At 40.9% G+C, this 22,775-nt stretch overlaps 1 protein-coding gene across 1 annotated transcript in view; it reads left to right on the forward strand.

Moving 5' to 3' along the window:
- Positions 1-7,303: 7,303 nt before the first annotated feature.
- Positions 7,304-22,775, forward strand: part of NRIP1 (nuclear receptor interacting protein 1) — a 94,176-nt gene continuing 78,704 nt past the window's right edge. Inside the window, exon 1 of the mRNA XM_041735121.1 lies at positions 7,304-7,397. The gene's annotated coding sequence lies outside the window, so the exon portion shown is untranslated. The remainder of the gene's footprint in view (positions 7,398-22,775) is intronic.

Raw genomic sequence — 22,775 nt, forward strand, 5'->3', positions numbered from 1 at the left:
TGCAAACATCACCACCATCAATTTTAGAACACTTTTGTCACTACAAAGAAATCCTATACCCATTAGCAGTCTATCCCCATTTCTTCCTATATCCATTAGCGATCAATCCCCAAACTTCAACCCCCCTTTCTACCCTGCCTTTGCCCTAGGTAATCACCATTCTACTTCTATTTCTACGGATGTGCATATTATGAACATTTTATATAAATGTAATTATACAATATGTGGTCTTTTGTGACTAAATTTTTTTACTCAGCATAATCTCTTCAAGTTCATTCATTATGTAGCATGTATCAGTTTATTCCCTTTTTTAAAAAAAGATTTTATTTATTTATTTGAGAGAAGGTGAGTGCATGAGCAAGAGGGAGGGGTAAAGGGAGAGGAAGAAGCAGACTCCCCGAAGGGGGCAGGGGTCCTGGTGAGGGGCTCAATCCCAGGACTCAGGGATCATGACCTGAGCCAAAGATAGACACTTAACTGATTAGGCCACCCAAGTGGCCCAGTTTATTCCCTTTTTATTGCTGAGTAGTATTTCATTGTAAGGATATACCACATTTGCTTATCTATCCATCATTTGATGGATATTTGGGTTTGTTTCTCTCTCTCTCTCTCTCTCTCTCTCTCTCTCTCTCTCTTTTTTTTGATCTTGTGAAGAGTACTGATATGAACACTCATGTACAGATTCTTCTGTGGAGAAAAAGTTTTCATTTTTCGAGAGTATATACTTAGAAGTGGAATTGAAGGGTCATACAGTAACCATATTTAACCTTTTGAGGAACTGCCAGACTCTCTTTCAAAGTAGCCGCAACACTTTAGTTTTTCACCAGCAATGTATGTGGGTTCCAGTTACTCTATATCCTCCTCAACATGTGTTTTTATCTCTTTTGTTTTGTTTCATTTGTTTGTAGACATTCCTGGCAAGTGTGAAGTGGTAAAACATTGTAGTTTGGATTTGCATTTCCCTGGTGACTAATGACAAGGAGCATCTATCTTTCCACGTACTTAATTTACATCTTTGGAGAAATGTCTATTCAGAGCTTTTGCTCATTCTAAGTCTTTATTATTGAGTTGTAAGAGTTATAAAAGTAGATAATTTGCAATTTTTTTCTTCTATTCTGTGAGTTGTCATTTCATGTTTTTGATAGTGTCCATTTAAGTACAAAAGATTTTAATTTTATTTAAGTCTAATATATCTACTTTCTCTTTTGTCACTTGTTCTTTTGATACCACATCTAAGATGGCTTTGCTTAACTAAGATCATGAAGATTTATTGTTATATTTCCTCCTAACAGCTTTATAGTTTGGTTTTTACAGTTAGGTCTAAGATCCATTTTGAGCTAATTTTTGTATATGGTATAAGGAAGGGGTCAAGTTTCATTCATTTCCATAAATATCTAATTTTCCCAGCATCATTTATTGAAGACTACTCTTTCTGCATTGAATTTTGTGAAATCTTAGGGGTGTGTATATATGTGTGTGTGAGTGTTTGAAGGTGAGAAGTAATTTTAGTTATGTGAAGAGATAAACTATATAAGAAATTTATGTTCCTTAAACTAAACAAATCTAAAACAGATACATCAGAGTTTGTATTTATTTCTTTTAAGGGTCAAACAAATGGTAAACATACATTTGTAACTTTATAGCTTTGTTCTCCGTAGAACCCTGCATAATTCGGAAAACAGAAATGCACTTTGCTTTAGTTGAAGGGTATCTGAAAAAGATGTCTGAAAATTAATAGAATCATATTTCCTCAATTGATTTATTATACGGATGTATGTTTGTGAAATCCCAAAATTTTGTATTCATTTGACTGCTTAATGAGATCTAAATAACCTACTTCTCTCTCTTTTTTTTTTTAAGTAGGCTCCATGCCCAGCATGGAGCCCAACTCAGGGCTTGAACTCATGACCTTGAGATCAAGACCTGAGCTGAGATCAAGAGTCAGATGCTTAACCAACCGAGCCATCAGTGCCCCTAAATAACTCATTTCTAGATAAAAGGATAGGATTCCACGTCATACTTACTTTCAACTATTTAGACATACTAGACTGATATATCATCAAGATGGACATGTTTTCTTTAGCTTCATTAGGACTTTTTGCTTTTTGGATCCCTTAACTATACTAGACATTTTCTTGTTTTGGGAATGAGAAGCCTTCATCCACATTTGCACTTCCCTGAAGTATCTGTCTTTTTCTTGCACATTTTCAGCTACTGGTACACAATCATTTTCAGACTTTTTTTTTAAGATTCAGTTTTCAGGATTCATTTCAGTGTAGATTTTGAGTGCCCTGGCTTTCTAGTCCTTGGCATTCGAGTCCTATCAAAAGTAAAAACGCTCCAATCTCATTTTGGAAAACTTCACAGTAACCTGCAGGCTGGGCATCTATGCATCTTCATCTCAGCTCTTTAGACCTTTCTCAGTACCCAGGGTGCCGCGGGACATCCTTAACCACCGCGACTTCAGGCAGGTGACTGCCTCAAACAGGCTGGGCTGTATGGTATAGCCCAGGAGTAACTGGGCATGGAAGAACTGAAAAGCAAAACCTGGGCTTCTATAGAAGGTGCTTGGCAGTGACTAGCACAGAGGTAGTTCTATCTTCTAGGGAAGACTTCTTTAAAGCTTATTCAACCCCAAATTTATAGTGTTTTATTTCTGCCATAAAGCCAGTTTACGTTTACAGTCCACCACCAGAGTTAATAGAGATAGCCGTAGTTGTAACTACTGTATGGTTAATGAAGACACAGTACATAAAATGTAAACTTTGCTGATTTTCTAATTGGCATAAAAGCCTAGATGCAAGAAAGTGGTTTTTATAACACAGTAGAGCTAAACACCAGTAATCAACACAAATAAAATCTTAGATTTAACAAGATTTAGATTTTCAATTTAGGGGATTACTTTTCACTGTATTGTTAAGTATTTCGTCTGTCCTCTAGAGCTGTTGCTGTCCAACGCAGCAGCTGTTAGCCACATGTGGCTATTGGACACTTGAACGTGACTAGTTCAAGTTGAGATGTCCACTGGATTGTGAAAATGCAGTGTGAATAAAATAATTAAAAATATCTAATGGTGGGCAGCGCAGGTGGCTCAGCAATTTAGCGCCGCCTTCAGCCCAGTGTGTGATCCTGGAGCCCGGGGTCGAGTCCCACGTCCATACAGGGAGCCCGTTTCTCCCTCTGCCTGTGTCTCTGCCTCTCTCTCTCATTGTCTCCCATGAATAAATAAAATATTTTTTAAAAATCTAATAAATAATTTTTATGTTGTGCACACATTAACATAATATTTTAATCTATGGGGTTAAGTAAAGTATATTGTTAAAATTAGCTTTACCCGTTTCTTTGTATTTTTTTTTTTTAAGATTTTATTTACTTATTCAAGAGAGATAGAGGCAGAGACAGAGGCAGAGACAGAGGCAGAGGGAGAAGCAGGCTCCATGCACCGGGAGCCCAACGTGGGACAACACCCCCACCCCCACCCCACCCCCCCCACCCCCCGGGTCTCCAGGATCACGCCCTGGGCTGAAGGCGGTGCTAAACCGCTGAGCCACCCAGGCTGCCCTCTTTGTATTTTTTTAAATGTGGCTACTAGAAAACTTAAAAGTACATATGTCGCTCACATTTATGGCTCACTTTATATTTTTATTGGGCAGTGCTTAATCTAGAGGCTAAGGGGACTGTAGCAGGGTAGCTACACTGGAGTTTCATCTGTAAATATTTTTGTCAGTTGTCCTAGTTTGCTAGTCACTAGTTCATTGTGTATAATGGAGTTTCAATCCTTCTCAATGTATATTTTTGTTTTCTTTATACCTCTGTACTGTCGAACAGCCTTTTTCCTTTTCTGAGAATCCCTTTCTTACTTTGCCTACCTGGTCAATTCTTACTTTTAATAGTTTGCTGAAGCATTATTTTCTTTGTGAAATTTTCCCTAAATCCCCTCATCCCTCACCTATAACCCAGGTAGAGCTAAACATTGTCCCCTGGACTATGACAGGATCTTGCCCAGTATCTCCTGAGTGCTGTTTGTTGAGCACAGGGATACGTGGTGGAGATATCTACATGTGAACCAGGGGGATATGGACCTTGTCTCTGCCAGCAGTGCTTGCATTTAGAGGGGGATACAGTCACAAAATGGTGTGAGAAATGCTGTAACAGCAGAGATTCAGGCAGCACATCATAAACGTACTTTTCCCAGATTCCTTCTTCGTGATGGATAATCATATTGAGAGTGAACCATAAATGTCTGATGCCATAGGAACCCAGGGCATCAATATAAAAATACTTTTGTGTTTAAGTGTATAAACCGACGGGCATCTTTTTCACATCACAATTGGTTAAAATGAGAGTCGTCTTCAAAATACACATTACTGAATAGGCGTCCTTATATTACACATATGCCCAGTATCACTGCAATGACTCTCTTAGCCAGGAAACTTAGGTATTGATTTTTCAAAAACAAAGAACAACAACAAAAGAGCCCCACCACAATTAGCATGATCAAGTAAAAACGAATCCCACAAAAGGTGCGCAATTTACTTTCACTGATGCCCTATCAAAAAGAGTTCAGGATTTCAGGGACTGGATTTTTGTGGGGTTGAAGAGATAGATTAATAAGAGGTGAAAGGCTTTGTTAAGTCCGCTAACGAATGGCGGTAGATTTTCTAACACTAGCATTGGAAGGCAGGACCAATACTCTGCTTGTTGGGTCAAGCGTGTAACCTCACTCATTAGAAGACTGTTTATCTACCAGCCTCGATGATCCAAAACCCAGTTAAGGAGGAAAACTAGTGCTTTTCAAAGCAACATTTGGGTAGTCTGAATAGCTGTCCCAAAGTCTATGCGTTGAGGTTCATGTGTCTTACTCCTTGGTGAGCACATCAGTTTCGTATAGGACCTATTTAGTTTTACTTTACTGAATTGGGACAAGGGAGGTTATCTAGATTCCCAGTCTGCCCCAGACCAGAAGCTGCCAGTCAGAAGAGGAGGAAAATATTAGAGACAGGCCCGCTGTGGCAACAGAGAAAAAGGCCGAAAGATTGTCAGCGAAGGGGAATAGAGGAACTACAAAAGGCAGAAAGAAAAAAAAAAATCACTAAGTCCTAACATCCTAGAGTCCTTCAGTGCATTAAGAGTGTATATACCTCCTGGGAGCATCTTTTAACACCTAGGAAGAAGCCTGATATAGAATAGAAACTTGATGTATTCGTTGAATCCACTACAATCTACCACAGTAAACACTTTTAATAATATTAACCCTCAATTTTCAAGAAAAAGCCAAATGAAGTCCAATATACTGCTTAAGAAAAAAAAATAACCCATTTTAGAAAATCTTTGTATAGCACTGAAGTCCAATAAACTGCTTAAGAAAAAAGATAACCCATTTTAGAAAATCTTTGTATGGCACTTAACAGTGTTGTTGTTGTTGTTGTTGTTTTTAAAGAAGTTTGACTCCTTAAAGGGCCGGATTCCAGTTCTGCTGATCATCACTTAATTGGAACAGTTCGCCTTGCATCAACCCTAGATAATGATGCATGATGGAACAGCCGGCTTGACTAAGTTGCCTTGAGCAGATTTCAGACTATGGTACATACACACAATAAGTCATCCCATGAAGTGTAAACTATATAAGATGGCAACAGATTGCACAGTTGAATCACTAGGGTGATGTAAAATAATCGTTCTAAAATGCACCATCACCATCCAGCAAACTATTCGTACCGTGTGCCCAGCACTGGGCTCGGTGGTGGATTTATCTTCAGCATCGCTTTCACTTTTAAGATTTGAAGGTTTTGCAGAACTTTCATTCATATTTTGAAAGGTTAAAGGAAATCTTAAATGCACAGTACAGCCATTACATAACAGGCATAGAAAACTGCTTCATGCCTAGGATAGTGGGTTTTTTGGTGGTTAAGCACGCTATTTCCAAATGTCACAGAATTCCTAAGGATGTGAAGACCTGCACAGAAGAAGGGAGAGCCTCGTTCCCTCGGGTTCTGTAGGGTGCGCGCGGTTGAGGTGCAGCTGCACTTCAGCGTTCCTGTTTTGCTTTAATCAAGCAAAAAACAATTTCGGCAATGACATTCCGTTCCCCTCCCCTGGTAATCTTTTTTTTTTTTTTTTTTTCCCACGGCGAGTTAGGAGCTGCTGGATGCTAGAGTCAGAAAGAAGCCTGACGTCTGGGGGTGCGGAAGGGGTGTCGATAGTCCAGTTACGGTGTGGGGGGCACCGGGGAGGGGTCTTCAAGCGGGAGGCGCGGGGCGGCATCGCGGGTTCCCAGGACGCTCCGTCGCCTGCACTTTCCCTCCCGCCAGCCCGGACCCGGGTTAGAGGCGGGTTCGGCGAGATTCCGCCGCAGGAGCCCGAGAGGCTCCCACGCCGCGGCCGCGGCCTCGTGATGTAATTGTCGTTTCCTATCGGAGACTGGGCCGCGCGGGGGGCGGCCGGGGAGGCGGAGGGTCGGCTTCGGGCCGGGACGCCGGGGCTGGCGCACGGGCCCGCCGGGGGCCTCGCGGTGACGAAGCAGCCGGAGAAGCCGCGCGCCCGGGTCCTGCGGCCGCCCGAGGGCGGGACGGGGCGCCCGCAGGTCTCCGGCCCAGCTTTCCTCGCGGCGCCCCACGTTGGTCCCGGCGCCTGCCGCGGGCCGAGGCGCGGGGTCCGGGTGACCCGCGTCAGCGCCCTCGCCCCCCCCCCCCCCCCCGTGAAGCAGGACACACCGACCGCCGGGCGGGGAGGCTGGGGCGGGGGCCGGGCGAGGTGCCAGCCGCCTGCCCCCGGCCCCCAGCGCGAGCCCCGGCCTGGGTCCCGGCCCGGGCGCAGCTGTCCAGGCGCCTGCGGCGGCCGCGGGGCTCTCCCCGCCCGCCCGCCCCGGGGCTCCCGCCGCCGCCGGCCCCGCAGCCCCCGCCCGCCGGCCGCGGGGCGCACAGGGCGGGGCGGGGCGCACAGGGCGGGGCGGGGGGCTCGGCTCGCGCGAGCGGCCGGGCCCGAGAGGCGGCCCCTGCCCCGGCGGCCGCGGCGGGAGGGGGAGAAAAGGGTTAAGAAACTTGGCTGAAGAGCTGAATGGCGTGGAGCGGCGAGGGGAGGGACCGGGCCGCGGCGGCCTCGGCGGCGGAGGGAGGAGCGCGGCTGCGGGCGGGCGGGCGGCGGGCGAGGCGCTCAAAGTCAGCCTCGCAGACATTGCAGCAGAGCCCCGAACGCGGGAGGCGGCGGCGGCGGCGGAGGAGGCGGCGGAGGAGGCGGCGGCGGAGGCGGCGGCCCAGGCGGACGGACCAGCGGCCCCGCGCACGCCCGCCCGTGGCCCCGCGGCCGCCCCTGCGCTCGGCGGCGCTGCCCGTGCGAGAGCGGAGCTCCCGGGGCGCCGGGAGGACGGGGCGGCGGGCGCGGAGCCGCGGCGGCCTCCGGTGAGTGGCGGCCGCGGCCGGGGGCGCCGGGAGCTCCGCGAGCTGCCGCGGGCGCCGCCGGAAACGGCCCGGGAGCGCGGCCCGCGGGGCGGAGGCGGCGGCGGCGGCGGCGGCGGGGCGGGCAGGGCCGCGGGGCGGCGGGGCGGGCGGGGGCGTCCCCGCTCCTGCCGGCGCCGGCGCCGGCTCTTCCCGGGACCTCGGGGGGCCCAGGCCGGGCAAGTTGCGGAGTTGGCCCCGGGCTCACGGCGGGTTCCCTGGAGGCGGCGGTCGCGCCCCGCTCGGCTCCCCTCGGCCCGGAGCTCCGGGCGCGTGTGGCCGCGCGGCTCCGGGTCCTGCAGCCCGGGGCGACCTGGGCGGCGCCGGGCGCTGCCCCCCGCCCCCCGCCTCCCGCCTCCCGCCTCCCGCCCGGTGTCCCCGGCGCGGCGCTCTCGCTGGATTCCGGGTCCAGAAAAGTGATCAGGAACAGGGACCGCTCTCCTGGCCCTGCCCGGGCCCCCGAGCCCCGGGCCCCGAGCCCCGGGCCTGGCCGCTCGGCCCCAGCCCCCCCCCCCCCCAGGGCGAGGCTCTTTGCACCGAGGCCTCCACCATCACCACCCCTGAGCCCCAAGCGGGGCTCGCGTTTGGGGGGAGCCCTGCGGAGGTCCCGGGAGGCTTCCTCGCCCTCCTGTCTGGTCCTCCTTAACTACGAGTGAATATTGTTTCATGAACGGCTTCCCTGGAAATACTCCACACACCCTCGCATCCCTTCCAAAGTAGTTTCCAAATTTTCCCCAGGAGTTGGTGTGCGGCCGCAGGAACAAAGGAATCGCTGTGCCTCGGGGGCGCACTCGCCGGGAGTCGGACACGTGTTGATCCCGGAGGCCCGGGGCGGCCCTGCCTCGCGTCCCGGGGGGCCTGCGCGGTGCTGCAGGTAGTGGACGAGCAGGGCCGGGAGTGCTTTCGCGTTGCGTTTCGGACGAAGATGAGGACGTCCCTAGCTGCAGGGACTTTTCACTCAGTCGGTGGGGCTGAGTCGGAGTTTGTCTCCGGTAATGTGAATGCCTAAGTCGTGAGATTGTGCGGGGGTGAGAAACCGTCTTTAGGGGCAGAAAGACTGTCTGCGGACGTCCAAAGTGACAACGGTTGTTGGGGCGTGTACGGTGAATGCGCTTGCATTTCTGGGGTGGGGGGCTTGTGGGCAGGAGGCTTTGGTAATTCACTCTTTAAAGTTATGGATCAGTGACTCACAGGTTTAGTTTTGCAAGTGGGTGTATTTTCCCGATGGATTATTCAGTGTTTAGTAACCAGTTTGCTACCTTCGTGGAAGAGACACTGGAATAAGTGGACTTTCTAAACAAATAATGTTTCAGTTGCTTGGCACCCAAGTGTGGGTCGCTGCCTAGAGTGTGTTGAAATGTTTTCCAACTTAGAAATAAGTTGTTTTGGTTTTGTCCGGCGGTTTGGTAATGTCAGTTGGGTTTAGTTGGTTCAGAAAGTAATGGCTTCATCACCAGTAGTAACTTTTCTCTGCCTGGAATTAGTTCCTAGAGACAAAGAAGAAGAATCAGTCAATGGAACAGCTACTCCTCTGCAGACTGTGGGATAGTTAACTCTAGTGCGCTTCATTCAGTCTGGTGGGGGAAATACCTCTGAAAGTGCCCTAAGAGTGTGAGTTCAGTGAGTTCAATACATATTTCAAAAAAAAAAGAAAGAGAGAGAGAGAGAGAGGAGAACTGCTCATTGTTTGTTTTACTCAAGTGAGATCTCTACAGTGCTTTTGAAGCAATTGAAAACCATGTTTAATGTCTGTGGGAAAACTTGACTTAGATCCATTCCTTGCATTTATCTCCGAAACTCTGTCGAACTTGGATTTTACTAATTTAAGCGCCCTGAAAGATTGTAAGTTTGCAATCAAGTGTCTGTAAAAGAGGCTAAATACTCTCCTGACTCTTTCAGTTTTAAGAGCAAAACATCATGATAAAAAATAACCTATACCACCACCTAGAGTCTGTTTGTTAGTTTATTGCTCCTAAAGCTTGCTTAAATTGACACGTCTCTTGTGGCTCCAGTAGAACCAAAAAATGATTGAGAAGTGCTAGTGTTCGAAGGCCATCCAAGAGAACAATTATTCGTGTAATAAATAGCAAGTGCCAATTTAAATTATCCATGCTACCTTTAGAAATGAAAATGATGACATATCAAGTTGAGTGGCTTTTCTCCAAAAGATACTAATTCAAAAGAATTTAAAACGGAATTTTCGGTTTGTGCTCCAAGGTAGTTCTCCAACTGCTTCAAGATCGCTTCCAGCTCTGCATCGTTATCAGGGTTATTTAAGAAATCTTGCAGATTAAACGTCATTAGGACTTTTCCAGGTCCACCTCAAACAAAAGCAGTAAGAAAAGTGTAAGGGAGTGTTTAAAACTCCAAAAATTCTGGAAATTCAAAAGGTAAGAGGGAATGTAGGCAGAGCAGACTTAACGGTTCAGAGATGTGAAAAGTAAATCAGTGTGAAATAAAGTGGTGATCTGTCTTGCTGGTAGTTGATACATGGTAAAGCAATCTGTTAAATGGGAGACTTGGGGATGGCAGCTTTAGTGCCATGTGGCTTATCACATTGTCTGGAGGAAGTAACGTTCCTTCTTTAAATGGTGTAACCTGAGAGAAAGATGGCCTCCAAGATCTTTAATTAAGTACCAGTTGAGCAGAGAGAACTAGAGCACTGTATTAATTCTATCAAACATCACTATTTTAGAACATTGAGGACAACTAAAAATGAATTAACTCATATCTGAAAGCAGAGTTTTATGGAAGGTGACAGATGAGGCAAAATATGTCAATCTAATGGAACAAGTAGGGAGATAAGAAGATATGTCATCCTTGGCTCTCTAGAAAGATGAGAGGGAAGAAGGTTATTATTAATTGTACAGATTCCATTGCAAACCAATCCTAGGAGGCAATGATAGAGAAGGTAATTTTAAATCGGAGTGGCTTAGGATATATGATGCTAAAAGGATTATTAAGCTTTTGATTTTAAGCCTTGCAGATTGTTAAGAAACTCGAAAGCTCGTATTTTAAGTGTTGTGGAAGAGCAGTACTAGTTTTGTGTATCAGGTTAAAAGATGATTCAGCCAAAAATAAGTTCCAACACATCTAATTTTCATCAAGAAAATATTGTTCGGTTTAAATTGTGATAGGTTCAGTTTTGTCTTTCAAACTTTAGATTGCCGGATTCAGTTAGTTTTTAGAGTGTAGGTGAATAGAGAAGAATTGTACTTTATCCGTCAGTACTTCACCTTTCTCTGTATTGCTCTCTCATCTCTCACCCCCTTTTCTAAAAGAAACAGCTTCTGCATTTTGGGGTGTGTTCTTTTATGAGAATCACCTTCAATTGTAGCTTCCTTTCTTGGCTGCGGTGGGTACAGTTTCTTTACTGTGTGTTTTTTCCATATGCCCCTTCACGTGGCTAATCCATGATCAGTGCATTTTGTTTTGTTTTAATACCAATTTACCATTTTTGTGGACGAAGACTGGGGAAAGGAGCATTTGCTCTTTTAATAAAGCCCCAGTACCCATGTCTTCTAACCGAGGACATATTTTTATGAAAAGCATATTGATTACCAAAAAAGCACATTGATTACCATCAAAAAGTCAGACATGTGCAACAGAATATGGCAGGGGGAGGGACTTCAGGATATGTTCGAATCTGTGAATTGAATTGTTGAAGATTCATTTCCTTAGGTTGCTATGGTGGTGGAGGGTTAATGGGCAAACTCCTTCTATAGTATTTAGATACCAGAACAATCACAGAACTACAACATCAGGAGGGTCATTAAGACTTGAGAAGGTAAAACTCAGGAGTGTCAGATGATGAAGCAGGCCAATGGAAGGGAACTGAGGAGTATGTCCAGAGGTTGGAATGAACAAAAAGTAAATGGAGGAGAGAGATCTTGTTTCCGTATCCTGTTTGCATCTGATGCTGAAGCAGGGACATGAATTGCTGATGGTAATGGATTCCCTTTTATGAGGGCAGCAATATTATATAAACAGTGGTTGTTTGAAGGGGGGAAAAACAGCAAATTCCCCATTTGTGCCTTTGCACACTTTGCTTTTGAACGTCTCTTAAGTGTATCTAAGGTGGAAGATCAAAACTGGGTACCAGAAGAGAACCAGGAGTTACAGTTTGGAAGAAAATGAATTCGTCTTAGATCATCCTTTCTTTATTCTTTTAAGATTTTGTGATTTCTAAGGGTCTTACTCAACATGGGAAACAGTGCTGAGGTTTGGGTGGTGAACTAGAGACCCTTTTCATATGATTTCTGATAAAGATAACGATGTAAATAACTACAGAAAGAGTGTTTCCTTTAAGCATATTATCAAGGGCAGGGGAAAACTGTAACTAAGAGACATCTGAAGTCTTACCAGGATTTCTTCACAAACTATGGCATAAATGCCCATCTGTTATTTTCCTATTCCTTGAAAATTAACATTCAATTTGATGGATAGTGAATGTTTAGGATTCTCAAAATTAGAGGTCATTTAGAACAGACCTTTCCTTTCACCTTACTACAGTTATGAAGGGTAGTTTTAATTTTTCATAATAAATACAGCTGTTGAAATAATAGGATGTTATACTAACTGTTGTCACTGTAATAGTACACACTGTGCATTATGAACCTTGAAGTTCTATCTTGCAAATATTACAAATAAAGCATTCCAAAACTTGTGGTATTTTAGGGTATCAGTACACCTGAAACAAGGTGATTTTCTTTTCATTCATCAAACATGGAGAAGAACAAGAAAGAGGGGAAAATGTGGCACATTTTACCACTGTATTAGCATTTTGTTAAAATTAATACCTTAAACCGTGCTAGGGATAACATTTGGCCTAGAACTCTAGGAATACTATAATGAGAAGCAGACTTAAAGAATTTATTAGGAGACTGGCAACTCAAGAATGTAGTTATGAAAAAAAAAAGGACTGCACTATATTAGTAGTATTAAGATTTTTTAAACGTCTTTACCAGATTTTAAGATAGATTGTTCTTGAAGATAATGTTATGGGTAATTAAGCTGATTTGGGTAATTCATGTAGGTTGTTTTTTGGTTGAATTGATTTCCAGAATAACTCCAGAATGTGTTGAACCTTTGGCTAGGAGGGTGCTTGTGACATCCATTCATCCCTTTATCCATCCTTCCACCCTCCCTCCGTTTTTCCCTCCCTCCCTCCCTCCCATTCCTCCTCCACCTTTTCCTTTGACCTCTCCTCTTTCCCTCCCTTCCTTCCCATCTCTCCTTCCTCTTTTAATAAATAGGACTAGGGGAAGAGGCGTTTTGTTAAGAAATTTGGAAATAGAATTGCTCCTCTGACAGGGTTGATAGTTGTGTTTGAAATTCAGAGCTAGCATGGTTCATTCTCCCCAGGAAATTTTTTGACTTATAACTTAGGGAATAAAAGCTCTAAATTAAAGCTCATCTTGCCTCTTTAACTTTGCGTCATTTAGCAAAAATGTCTTTAAGGATGAAAGGAAGAGACCCTCATTTGCCTTAAATTCCAGGTCACTCTGACTAAGCCTGGTGTTTCAAGAAATATTAAACTAGATGCCTGCTGGGAACTTGAGTCATCAGCTTAAGATACCACGAGGACCAGGACAACTCTTACTGACCTGATGTTGGTGTCTATTCAGAACTTTGATGGAAAGGAGTCTCTTGCGCTTGGACTTCTAATTAAGAAAGTTCTCTTTTTAGTCATGTGTTAAATGATAGGGCTACTCCTTATTTTCAACTCTGTAATTTGCTCATGAATTAAGGACAAATTAGGAAGTGAGGAGTTAGGAGCTCCTGTTGTTACTGGGGTGTCTTATTTTACTTTTACCTTCTTTACTAGCTATGTGAGGCTACGGGGTAAAAGTCAGGTGATGAGCTTTAGGTAGATAAAAAGGAAAGCTTAAGTCCCACAGTGGCTACGCTAGCTTCTCCTTGTAGTTGTGTGCTTTTAACTGTTGAATTTACCCATACTGTCTGCAACCTGTGAACATCTTGAATTATGTTACTGCGATTAAAAAAAAAAAAAGTTAGATGATAATTTAGCATTGTAACAGTTAGGAATGCATTCTTAAAAATAAGAGTAGCATTTATGATTATTGTGTTGATTTAATGACATAATGTAGATCAGAGAGCTGACACCTGACAGAACATAATCCAAATTTGAGAATTAGAAGTTCAAAACAAAAAAGGGTCTTCTCGCTTGAGGGATCTCTCCAGAATTTGAGAGAAATGAAATCTTTAAGGGATTGTAACTGGCTTTTTCTTTTTAAAAAATATTTTATTTATTTATTCATGAGAGACAGAGAGAGGCAGAGACATAGGTAGAGGGAGAAGCAGGGTCCGATGTGGCACTCCATCCTGGGACCCCAGGATCAGGCCCTGAGCTGAAGGCAGATGCTCAACTGCTGAGCCACCCAGGCGTCCGTGTAACTGGCTTTTGAAAAGCATACTTTCTTAGATTTTTTTTTTTGATTCTTGAATTTATGAATTTATAGTAATCTACAACAGCAGAATGGTAGATGTATACACTGGAAAAGAAATACAATAAGTAAAGGAGGGAGGAAAGAAGAAGGTGGAGAGCACCAGGAAAAGGTGTTAGAAAACATGTGAACCCCTCCGAAATAGGTTATAATAAGACGCATCCTCAAAATGAATTAATCACAGTTGCAGTTTTTTCCTGTAAAAGGAGTATTTGCACAATGGGTCATTAGGCTCAAGTTTGATTTTTGAAAAACAAATTTTTACGTATTTGTTTTGTTATCCCACATGTACTTTTCCAGCTTAGGATCTGCTGCTATGACAATGTATGATATAGATAATGGGGAAGTCCTTTTATCTCTCTGAGCAACATCCGTAGAGTATAGAACAAGATTAGTTGGACCTCTAAGTTCTGGAATTCTCATTCTATGTATCGATGTATGCTGTTGTCAGTAAACAGTAAAGATTTCGAGCCTGTGGGTTTTTTTTTTTTATTCTTTTTATTGTATTGTATTGTATTGTATTGTATTGTATTGTATTGTATTATTCATGAGAGACACGCAGAGAGAGTCAGGGACATAGGCAGAGGGAGAAGCAGGCTCTCTCCCGGGAGCCCGATGTGGGACTCTGTTCCAGGACCCCGGGATCACGACCTGAGCCAAAGGCAGATGCTCAACCACTGAGCCACCCAGGTACCCAAGCCTGTGGTTTGAAGAAGAGTAGACATGATAGGGTAAAAACTTAGAATATAGAAAAGCTGCCCTTTTTTGTGTTTTTCTTTTTTATTGAGAAAATAACAGGAAAAAAGGAATTGGGGGCAACTGCTTTGTCCAGGCATTGAGCTGGCTGCTTTACAGTTTCCATGTGGCATTTAGGTATCATTTTCTCTATTTACAAATAAAACTAGTCTGAGAAATTCTTTTTTTTTTTAAATAATTTTTATTTATTTATTCATGAGAGATACAGAGAGAGAAGCAGAGACACCGACAGAGAGAGAAGCAGGCTCCTCATAGGGAGCCTGATGTGGGATTTGATCCTCAGATTGGGATCATACCCTGAGCCAAAGGCAGATGCTCAACTGCTGAGCCACCCAGGAATCCCAGAAATTCTTGAGATTACACAGTTAATTTCATTGATAATAATTTGCTTTTTCATTGGAATATGCCATCTTTTTAAGAGAGAACCACTCTCTATTTGATTTTTAAAAAGTCACCAAAATTCCTGCTCCCAAACTTGATAGGCACAGAACTCATGCAGCACCTCCAAATCTGCCCAGCCTGGATTCTCAGACCAGTCTCAGGAGAAAGGCACTCTGTTTCCAGTTGATAATTCTGCAGGATTTGCTGTTAATTCTCAAGAGAAATGTAGACAACAAGGGTAACCATGCAAACTCATTTCCCTCCTCAGATGCTAACCCTCGTGAAGTATATCACAGAATTACTGTGGAGTTCTGTGAGGCAGAGAAAGCAACTATGTGTCTTGATATAATTCATTAAAATACCTTGTCATGGTCTTAATCCAGGTATTCCCAAGGCTAATTATGTTTGTCTACTTCAAAGAGCAGTTGCCACAAATTCAGACCCCTAGCTCTTCCTGATTGAAAAGTTAAAATTCTTGACTGTAACAGTTCTGACATGAATTTGTTTTATTGCCCTATCTTCACCCACAATAATTTTATTTTAAAGACTACGTTATGCTAATAAACTAGGCTCCTTGATAGGAAGAGGAATTTAGTAATGGGATTGTGAATTTATCAGAAGGAAGTGGAAATAGAAAGATGAGCATTTGACTTCATTTTGGGAGTAGACTATGGTCAGGAAAGAGATTTTTAAGTTAGGTAGGTTTGTGGCATATAGCATAGTTTTAAGTATACATCAGAAATGCTCTTCTATTGTTTATTGTTTATAAATCTCTCCACCTCTTTTTACTTAACTCATTTAAAATTTATGGAATTTGGAACTCAAAAGAAGCCGAGTGGTTCCCTTTACGCTAAAATATAGTCAAATTAAAACTATATTGGAGACACAAGGATGAGCAATAAGGCTCATGTACATATTTTCTAGTGTGCTTTGAATTTTGAATTGCCAAGTAAATGTTGGATAAACAAAAGGGCTTCTATAAAAGCTGCAAAGAAATGTTTTACTATGATGTTTTATTAAGAGAATATATTGTATCTGGCCAAATAAGAGAGAACTGTAAGTGAGCCATCTGGGAAAAAAACAAAAAAACACTCCCCCACCCCCCACTTTCTAGAGTTCAGATATGTGGTTATATTATTTCCCTAACCCATTCATACATTTTTAAAAATTTAATTGATAGACTGAATCTCCTTGAAGCCAAGGATTGAAGATGGAAATTCTGTATTCACCATTTAGTTCTTTCCCAATATCCATATATTTGGTGGTGTTGACACAAAACAAACCAATGCATTGTTTGCTTTGTTAGTAAAGCATTGCTCTTACCTATCTATCCTAGTAATCCTTGAATCAGCATCATATTTTCTTTTTCTTTCTTTCTTTCTTTCTTTCTTTTCTTTCTTTCTTTCTTTCTTTCTTTCTTTCTTTCTTTCTTTCTTTCTCTTTCTTTTTCTTTCTTCCTTCTCTCTTTCTCTCTTTCTCTCTTTTTTTGCTTTAGCTTTCACAAGTTGAAGTAATTACAAAGAATTTTTAGATTTTCAGATTGGAAGGAAATTTGATAAAAGTTATGGCTGCTCCAGGTTTAAGTATATTGGTCATAGAGGTATCTTGTGTTCCCTATTTTCAAGCAAGTTGGATTATAGAGGCATCTTGCTTAATGGAAGATCACACAGGATAGGTATTTGATATGAACTATAACTCAAATGGTGATAAGTGCTACTTTTTGGCACTTATACACTTTTTTCTTTTGATCCTCCTTTCTCTTATTTTTGTTTCCTCTTTTCCCTGTTTTCTCAATTTCTCACTTGTCCTTTTTTTTTTTTTTAATTTTTTTATTGCCAGGGTATACTTGTGATACAACGGGGTAAACTACTTTCTTATCTTCCAACATTATTGTCATTGTTAATGCTGTGATGAGCACTGTGTGTTGTATGGAAATGTTGAATCACTATATTGTACCTGAAACTAATATTACACTGCATGTTAACTAACTGGAATTTAAATAAAAACTTGAAAAAATAAAAATAAAATTTCCAAAACATGTATTGTTTGCATTTTACAGTGGAGGAAATTGAGTCCCTGAGAATTTAGGTAGAGGAGGAAATTGAGTCCCTGAGAATTTAGGTAAATTCTAAAACTTGACAGCTAGTTGTTGGGTAAACCCAAGATAAGAAATCAAGTCTTAATTTATTTCACACTTTGCATTTGTTTAAGGCAGTCTTAGCAAGAGGGCTTGTGTACCACATGTTAAGAAATAGTTAATAACCTTTGGTGATGGATCCAGCAGTAAAGTCCAAACTGACCTTATGATTCCAGAAAGAGTCTTGAGAAGTGGGGTGAGACAAGGCCAACCACATCCCCCTAGTTTTGGTAGTCTATTTTCTTCCTTGCTACTGAAATATGGTCTTCAGAACAGTCTTGTGATTCATGTATTCTAGTACTTAGAATGTACTTTCTAGGCTGAGAATTTAAAAACAAGTTTTACAGTACAGGTGCGCATCTATTCGTGCAGCAGCTTTGTTTCTACATGTTATATACATTTTGAGTTCTATTTAAAAATCAGTAGGGAAACTTCTATTTGTAGATTAACAGAGTCAGGTACCTTTAGTTGACCAGTGGGATCAAACTACAGGTCAGCTCTAGTTATCACTAAAGAGTAATGTTATAAAATCGTTAGTGCAGGTAGTTGGGTCTATCAGCTCAATTGGGAATATAATACAAATGTCATGGACCGTGTTTCAGTGTTCTCCTGTAAAAGGGTAACAAGATGAGATCGCACTGTGTGGACTAGTGTAATGTGCCCTGAACCAGGTGCATCTAGATCCACCCCTCTAAAATGAGAGCAAGAGAAAAGAAACCTAAGGTAGTCACTTACATGGTCCACAAACTGCATTTTAGCCAGAAAATTGGAAAGGAATATTCTCACTCCTGGGCCAGTGGGCAGGAGAGAATAGATGCTCACTGTAGTCCCCAAGCCTCCAACAAGATCAGATTTGTCTGTCCCAGTTCTCTGTACTCCTGATTGCAATAGCCAGACTTCTTTAGCATTTGTGTTTCTTAGTAGATCGTAAGCTCCATGAATAGGAGCTAATTCATCAGTGTCCTGTTGGTACTGTAGGTGCCTGGCACATAGAAGGCTGTTACAAACATTAGTTGAATTGAACCATACCAATCCCTATTTACTGGTAAAATCTGGCTTTTGGGGGGGGGGTGGTCAGGAAAGGAGCCTTTATGTATTTATATGTAACAACTACTAATTATTATGTATAGCTAATTCATAGTAATTGCTATTCTACATTTTTTTCTTCAGACTATTTAAATAAAGACTTCTAAAAGGAATAACAATTCTTCCTTAAAATTTATCATCGTCTTTCCAGGCATATTAATTATGAAGGAAAAGGTGAAATTAATGGTGACATTATAATTATGTGGCACTTAAAGTTGTTTTGTAATGCTAAGTTTCTTCAAAAATACACAAAGTACAATCTATTTGAAAACATGTTTAGCAAAACTGTTGGGGGCAACATTTAAGTATTTTTTAAGGAAACAACATTTTTAATAGAGCCTTATAGGTAGTCTCCTTAGCTTCATTTCCAAAGCTAAGAAAACTAGCTAATAGTAGTGGTAAAGATATACTAGCTTGACACATTTACTCACATTGGATTTGACTGGTTGGAAAGATGAAAGTATTTCAGAATTTCATGTCTAGAGTTAATTTTGGTGTTCAGTAATCTAAAAGTTAGCCTCCATTAAGAATGACTTGATTCAAACCTTACTAAGTTATAGGACTTAAGTAATATATGAAGCCTCTCTGTTATTATTATTTTTTTAACTAGCAATTGCTCTTCTCTGGAGGTGAATTTTCTGTTAGAACATGATTATGTTCAACTAGATTAATAATGCTAAGGTAGTAAAGAAGTTTATTTTAAAATGGAGCTAAGAAATTTCTAAACTAGTGATTTTCAAATGCTAAAGGAAATGTATAGGTAATCTGGCATATATATTTGCAACACTGAGATTTCATAAATCTTCTTAAAATAACTTTAACCCAGTTTCTTGCTTTGTGAAGACAAAGTGTTTTACTAAACTTCATGCATGTTTAGAAGTCGGTATCTTTTGTAAACAGAAAAAACATCTCCTCTCATGGCTCATATATTTTTTTATATGTCACATGCTTATAAATCATAGCAAAAGAAGATATGTAGGCTAGTAGACTATTGTCCAAGGTAAAAGGGTAGAAAAATAAGCACATTTACTAATTATGTGATATATTCTACTTTGTGCTTTCATCATGATTTATCCTGATAAACTGAATTGTCTTTGCCTTTCATTGTTAAAGAATGCATGAGTTCTATACAGTAGTATAAATTTTCCAAAGTAGGATTCCTCAACAGAGAATCAGACTTAATTTCTATGTTCATGAACTGACTCTTATAACTAAGACATGGTGTCTCATATAAATTAAGAGCGTTTTCCTTTGCAGTAAAAAAGGTGAATACAATGCTGAATCATTATTTTACTGGTAATTGTCCCTGCTACAAGTGTTTGTTTTAATTCTGGCTACTCATCCATCCACGTATTTGACATTTTATACATCCTCGTATATATTCCTTCTGATAATGTCAAGTGACACTTTCCTTTGAAGGTGTCATTCTAATAGCATGAACACATTTACTTTGGGTCTTAAACTCGATACCATGTTTTCTTACCTCTTAAGACATAATAAATTCCCTCACTGGATTTATTCATCATTTTAGTACAACTCTGAATGATCTTTCTTTTAAAAATTATTGTACATTCTCCTCTCTGTGTGTCTCTCATGAATAAATAAACAAAATCTTTAGAAAAAAATTACTGTACATTCCAATAAATGGTATGTTACCTTAACCTGTAAGGTTCCAGTAAAATGACAGTGTTGCTTAATAATGAAAATAGGTAAATGGGCTTTGGGCAGTCAACAATAAGGATAAAATTAAAATCTGACTTTTAATCTTTTGAAAATCTGAAATTAATATATGTTTTCTCACAAGAATCACAGGTGGAAATCTAAAATTTGTTAGATGTTATTGATCTTTAAATTATTTTCATGTGTTACAGTGAGAATAGTAAAAGAAAATATTTCTAGCTGTGTGAAGAAAATAGAGGAATAATAACACACATTGCTATATGCTAAAACTAAAATACCTCAGTGATGACAGCGTGTTAGTTTGGACTACATTTGATTTTATTTTACAGTGAATTTCAAAGTTTTTTGTTTTTATATTTTGGAATTCTGGTAGATGTGAACAGCAATCCTTATACATATAGGTATAAAATAGAGCTATTTTTAAAGATATCCAGCTGTGAATTTGCACTGGGGAGAAGTTGTGAGTTGTAATTGCTTTCTGTAGCTTAAGTCATTTTCTCTGTTAAATACTTAGATGAAGCATTAGAAAAGAAAAAAAAAATTGTATTCATACATACTGCCTTAGATTTGAGTGTTGCAGAATTTAGCAGTTTTTGATGACCATTGTTACTTTTAAAAATAAAAAAATAGCGAGGGGATAGAAAGTTTTGTGTGTATTGGGAAATTAGTTCTGAGGTCTCTTCACATGCTCATTTATTTTGCTTTAGGCCAGTTTGTGTATTGCATCCTAGAGGGTGGTGAAAGATACAAATTTGTGGTGAAAATATTAGTATCCTTAACAACCATTGGTTGGTTTAACTATTAATCAGAAATACCATGGAGAATAAAGGATTAGAGCTAGTGATGAGATAGATTTCATTGTGGCTCAGCTAAAGCTCTGAAATGGGCGAGTTGTTAAATGTTTTCTGGCCTCAGTTTCTAAAATAAGGGTGGACTAGGATCATAATTCGGTTCTTCTCAACTCTAAGAATCAGTATCACTTCAAAAATGAGGTTTTACTGTTGCATACATGGAGTAACAGGGTGCATAGAACTAAGGGCTGGGAGGATGTCCCTTATGATTTTTTGAGGTTGGCATTTAATATTTTACAGCAAAGTTTTTAGTTTAACATAATTGAACTTGTACTAGATAGGGTTAATAGGCTAGAACAAAAGGTCAAAGCATAAGGCATTAGGCTTAATTAAGGGAGAGCAGGAGTGGCAGGAGTGTGTGACAGTTAAATGGGTTTCCCACAGACTAATGTCGGTTACAGTGCAACCATGCCTCAACTTAAGTGGGTTATTTTGTGCAAAGGGCAGCAGTGATTAGCAGTTTGACATGCCAGACACTTCTGGCCAATCCCATCTGTTTTAGAGGTTAAAAAAGCACACCTTTATGAGCTGATGGATTGATTTGTGTGCCCGTCTGGTAAAGATTAGAAGTCCAAGGCCAATGCAGTAAATGTCAGTTATAGAATATTGTACTTTCTTGGTTGGCTCATTGTTTTAACCGTCAACTGTTTTATAATGGTGGATTACTGCTGTTTATGGAGTTGAATGCAAGATGGGTGGGGGAACAGGTGAGAGAAGAAGAAAACTGTTTCCTAGATGGAATTGTGAAGTCACATATTCTTAGCAGGTGTTTCAAATAGAGATATGGCATATTCTAGATACACTTGGTTTTATGGAGTGTTTTTGGCATGTTCCTTACGGATTGAGTCACGTTGTGCTTTTCTGAGTGTTATCTGAGCAACCCTGTCAGTCCAGGATTTAATACTTAAAAAGTGTCATATTTTGTTCATTAACCTCCTGGGGATGAGGAAACAGAAAAGAAAAGAGAAAATGGAAGAGGCTCATATACACGTGCACATGCATGCATGCGTGCTTGCTTTGTAGGCAGGATTTACTAGGCTCACCTGAGATTGATGCATGTTGTTAAAATGAAGTGTATCTGAACCTAGGCTCAGACTTATTTCTTTCTTTGAGAGATGTAAGAGTGATGCCATTAATATAGTTCATTTTCAGTTCAAGATTGTAGCCCATTTAAAGATACACTAAGGCTAGATTGTGTCTATAAAAATTGGCTCTAACATGTTCTGATATTCAAGAAGAGGAAGATCCTAAATATGTGGATGAGATAGAATTTTAGATTATTGTGATTGTAATCAATGAGCTGTAGGAACACATGACATTGGGTGGTCATTTGGGTGGATAAAGGGGAAGTGTTCTAGAGATAACAAAAAGTTATCATCTTTATCAGAAAATTATTGTCCATCTGAGATTTAAGTAAGAATGCGACCAAGAATATTGGAAACAATATTAGAAGATTCTGATAGGCCCCCGTGCTTTTATCTTTGTCATAGGATATGAACCATCGATTGCCTGTTATATAGTTATACAAATTATACATATCATGTGGATCGTAATAGTAACTAATACTTTTAACGACATATGTATGCATTTATTTTACTGCTAAGCTAATCCAAAGTGAATTGGCTTACCTTCTAGAGAAAAATTGAGATATTTTATTTCTCATTTAAAAAGGACAAAGTCTAAAAAAAAAAAAAAGGACAAAGTCACATTTTGGTATTGGGGTTTATTTAGGAATATGGTACTTGAATAAATATATATTTATCCTTGTGTTCTTTGTGGAGGAGCATCACTTGAAACTCTTTGGATCTAATAGAGATTTGCATGAAAAAAAGTCTTGCCCTTCTGTGAGGGTAGAGAAGGTAAAGAAGCATACATTTTATAATAGTGTTGCTTCTCTTTTACTGACTCTTTTAAATTACAAAGATTGGCTTGAGTCGTATAAAAGTACTTGGTTAGTAAATTAATCGTGGGAGATTTATCTAAT

This window comes from Vulpes lagopus, chromosome 20 (assembly GCF_018345385.1).
Source record: "Vulpes lagopus strain Blue_001 chromosome 20, ASM1834538v1, whole genome shotgun sequence".
Classification (NCBI taxonomy): Eukaryota; Metazoa; Chordata; class Mammalia; order Carnivora; family Canidae; genus Vulpes; species Vulpes lagopus.